Source organism: Egretta garzetta, unplaced genomic scaffold (genome assembly GCF_000687185.1).
Source record: "Egretta garzetta isolate BGI_Z169 unplaced genomic scaffold, ASM68718v1 scaffold1, whole genome shotgun sequence".
Lineage (NCBI taxonomy): Eukaryota > Metazoa > Chordata > Aves > Pelecaniformes > Ardeidae > Egretta > Egretta garzetta.
Window position 1 is genome coordinate 1716126 of NW_009258542.1, and position 4606 is coordinate 1720731.

General features: G+C 52.3%; 1 long non-coding RNA gene across 1 annotated transcript in view; it reads right to left on the bottom strand.

The window, feature by feature from the left end:
- Positions 1-1088: 1088 nt before the first annotated feature.
- LOC118453112 overlaps positions 1089-4606 on the bottom strand; it is a 6833-nt gene continuing 3315 nt past the window's right edge. The window contains exons 2-3 of the long non-coding RNA XR_004843059.1: positions 4172-4260; positions 1089-3215 (exon numbers count right to left, since the gene is read on the bottom strand). This is a non-coding gene — a long non-coding RNA (uncharacterized LOC118453112). The remainder of the gene's footprint in view (positions 3216-4171; positions 4261-4606) is intronic.

A 4606-nucleotide genomic window follows, 5' to 3' on the forward strand; every position in this document is an offset into this window, starting at 1 on the left:
GAGAATCCTGTGATACCAAAACAAATATGCAGAAGTAGAACACGCTCCTGCCACATCGATACTGATTTTCCCAGTGTTTTCCAGTGTTATCATCCAACTTTTATGAAGGAAAAATACAGTTTTTCACAGTACAGCTCTGTAAGAAGTGGGGAGCAGGTACAGTTGCCGGTGAAACAAGGATTAACCAGCAAAACTATTTATAAATTATTTATCTATAAGGCTTCTTACTCACCCTGCCTGCAATCCAGTCTCCAAACCACAGCAGCCGGAGCAGCCTCCCATAACGAAGCAGTAGAAAAGTGTCCGGGAGACTGACGGCAGGTGGCAACAGGAGACCAGAAATGCAAGACGCACAGTCCTCCTCCTCCTCCTCGGGTAAGCTTTTGAGCAGGAAAAAGCACAGACAGGGATTTCCTTCTGAAGTGCGCAGAGCCAGTGCTGTATATGGAAAATGAATGAGGATGCCTGGCTGCCCTCCGGTGAGGATGGGGCTGGGGGATGAGGCCCAGCCTCTGTCCCCGGGGGGAAGCTTTGTGTGGCTCAAAGCATTGCAGGGCACTCGCTGCCTCTCCTCGGTGGGGACCCCCCACCTGGCTGCACCCCAGGGTGAACCCCTCCTGCCAGTGGCCCCACACCCGAGTCCCTGCCGGGGTGAAGCAGCACCGGCTGCCCATCAGGTCACCCCTTCCTGGGCTCCCTGCGTTGGACACGACTCCGAAACGCACCTCCCTCTCCCATGCTGCCTCTCAGAAGGCAGCCTTTGCCTGAGATGGGCTTTGAACTACAAACCAGCTACCAAGGGTACAGAAGACTCAAAACCAGACCCTTCAACCCTGCCTCAGAGCCTCCTGCCCTGGCAATGCCCGTGCCCCACCGCAGGCTGTGCCCTGGGTCAGCACATGGTGACACAATCTGGGGACACAGGCACCTGCGAGCAAATGCCACAGTCTGTAACTGCTGCTCCTGTTTTGGCAGCACGCCTTCCCCTCGACATCTCCTGCCCTGCAGGCTGAATCCAAGGCTCTCCCCACTCCCAGGTCCAGCTTGGGCTTCACATGGCTGCTGTGCTTCCTCCTGGACCACTGTGCCCCCCATATGACAGGGGAGACGGCATTGGCCCCAGCACTAACCCCATGTGGGGTTTCCTAGGAGGTGCAGGGCCCCTTCCCGGGGGGCTCAGAGCAGTGAACCAGCTTCAAGCTTCTGGAAGGCACCTGGCAACCCAAGACATCCTTGGGATATGGTGGATAAACATCATACCCTGGCAGCTGGGGCATCTCTGGAGCGATGCCAGGAGTGAGCATTATCCAGCAGGCAAAGGTTTTGCTTTCCAGCAGTACCTGTCATATGGATGCAACCACCTCAGGGAACAGGCTGGAAGAGGCTGCCAGCATCCACCAGCTCACCCAGCCATAGGGATCCTTGGGTATCCCAGACTCTCTGGGAAAGACAGGAGGTGGGAGGCTGTGCGCTGGCACCCCGGGCAGGAGCTGAACAGGAGCAGCCCCCGTGGGCACAGCCCCTTCCTACGGGTGCTTGTTTTCCGCCTGTGCAGCCAAGATGTGAGCAGAGACACACGCACAGCTCTTGGACGGGTGTTGCTGGGACTGATGGTGGGCTGGGGTCTTCTGACCCCAGGTCAGCCCCACTGGGGCACACAGAGAATGGCCAAGCAAACAGCCAGGGTCAACCACTCACCCAGGAGAGTCGGACCAGATACCTGCATGGGATGTGTTGGAGAGAAAGTGTTCGGTGCTGACACAGGAACATGTGCGTGCTGGGCTGTCAGAGCCACACATTCCCCAGAGCTCCCCAAAACCCTTCCAAAGTGTTTCATTAATGCAAACACCTGCTGACACCCAACAACAAACCTTCAAGTGTTTTGCAATAGGGTACACTATTGAACACTTGTACCAAGATGGGAAAGGTGGGACGGCAGCACGTCCAGCCGCACACAGCTCCTCCGCCTGACCCAGTGCCGCCGGGTCCCCTGCCTTACCCCGCACCCCACAAAGCAGCAGCACTGGGCAGCCCCGGCACCAGAGAGCCACCGCCTCAGCCAAGGCAGGGCTGGGCTTTAATAAACACCACAAAGGTATTTCTGAAGAGCTGAACTGTGTCAAAAAGCAACAAATCAGCAGAAGGAGAAGGCAGCACTGCTACAGCCTCAAAAAGCAAAGGTGGTTTCTGAGTAGCACTCCAGAGGCTGTATAGACAGCCCAGCAAAGCGACAAGCACGGCACAAGAAAACCTCCAAAAGAGGCTCCAAATGACTCTGGCTCATTTAATATGTTAGGGTTTTCCATATTTTTATTATTGTCTATATTGTTTTTTACTATCACTGGATGAGATCACGTTTAGAGATCTGACTGCACTGGATGCTACGCCAGCACAGGAGACTCTTCTCACCACATTTTCACATGGCTATCATGCTTTTCTTTCTTCCTGCTACCTCTTGTTCAACTAACTGTTCCTGCAAGGCAGGTAATCACTATTACAGCCCTACCCCTGGCTGCAGGTGGAGCAACAAACCCACAGGGAGCTCCAAGCAGAAGCCGGTGGAGCGCTGGGATGCTGGACTGCTCCTGCCCCCATGACGAAGCATTTTCATCCGGGCGGGCTGAGATGGCCTCGGTGGGATGCTGGGGCACGTCCTGAGGGCTTAGCCCAGCAGTGATGTTTGTCAGAACTAAGAAGAAAAGGTATAGGAAGAAAAAAAAGTTCCTTCCCTTGTTTGCCTACATTTTCATTCCATGAAAGAATGACACCATGGTGCTCCTTTAACACAATGGCCCCATTGCACAGCAATTCTGATTTCTGAGATGACCCCAAGCCCCGTTCATGTTCAGCCATAGCAATGCCTCCCCCAGGCCACCCGGTGCCAACATTGCTGGGCTGAAACCGCAGTGGCCCTGGAGGAGGGCAGTCCTGGTGGGATACGAGACACCCCGTTCATCCGTATGAACCTTTTACCTCAGGTTTAACTGGAGCAGGAAAGACGTATCAGCCAAAAATATAAAGTCATTGGCAAGCAAACAAGTGGTCATCAACATAATGAGTATAACCCCACGGTACAATCACAGCATAAAGGTTAAATATACACACATGATTACGTACTGTAAAGTCGCTGGGTCAGATTTCACCAGGTTCAGCGTGCGCCTTTCAGAGAAAGGTGGAGAAAAGGAAAGGCCTCACCAGCCTCCAGCTTTACACAGCTATGGAAAACACCATGGGAATGACAAGAGAAATGAGTGTGCAATGAACTGAAAAGGTCACGATAAAACTACCTGCGACAAAGAAAACATAACCCTCTCCATCAGTTACATGCGTCGAGCAGGACAAGTTCAGTATCACCAAAAAAAAGGAAATTTTTAACTTTAAAGCAGCCCCTAGCTCTACCTGGAGAACAGCCTGCTAGTCATTCCACCCCCAAAATACCACCTCACTTACCTGCCCCCCAATCCACTGGGATCCTTTTTCAGATGCAAACAGTTGCAACTGAATTTTAAATATTGGCTTTGACTTTCTATAGAAAGTGCAAAATAATTACCTTTTCTAGCGTGCCCAGGAAAAATCAGCATATACTTCATGTAAATCAACATTATTTTACTTTAATTCACCTTTTAATACTTTACTTTTATACTTTATTGACCTTGGTAAACATATATTATTCATTTCCAGAGAGCAATTCTATATTTCATTACTATAAAAATTATTATTTTTGCTGCAGATACAGAAGTTGCCCATGAGATCGTGATTTCAGACACCCTGTGTGGCTTGGAGAGGGGTCAGTTAATCACTGCCTCTTCCAACAGGGACCTGGGCTGACCAAATGCAGCTTGCTCCGAACGGGCAGCGCACCTGCCTGACACCAGAGCAGGAACGGCCCTTCTGGCCTCCCCACCACACCTCCCCCTGTGCAAGCCCCAAGACAAGACCTATGACAAAACCTTCCTCCTCCAGGGCAGGTTTAGGTTGGACATTAGGAAAAATTTCTTCCCCGAAAGGGTTGTCAAGCACTGGAAGGGGCTGCCCAGGGAAGGGGTCGAGTCCCCATACCTGGAGGGATTTAAAAGCCGGGCAGACGAGGTGCTTAGGGCCAGGGTTTAGTGGTGGGATGGCAGGGGTAGGGGAATGGTTGGGCTTGGTGATCTTAAAGGGCTTTTCCAACCTAAACGATTCCATGATCTTCAGCAGCGACCTCAGCCATCAGTCTCTGCTCAGGAGCCTCCGTCACCTCCTTGCCATCCCAGGATGGCTCTGCAAAGGGGAGGCGGAGAAAGCATCTCCATCACGGGTCAAACACAGCAGCCGACTGCTTGAACCCTCCCAAGAGCCAGCTGGCGGTTTGCAGAAATTGTGCTCCTCACCCTTCATTCCAGGACATAATTAAGCAGCAAATATCAAACCTCCAGGACGTGCCGTGCGGGTGTCACAGCATCGTGACATGACCTTACACAGAGCTGTGGATCCAGCCGAAGGCTGCAATCTCTAGAGAGCAAACGGGCAAAATTAGCCTCAAGCTGCCAAGAGGGGTTTTCGGGGAAAGACAGCGCAGCGGACAGCACAGTGCATGGGGGGAGGCAGTGATTTGGAGGAGGAGGGG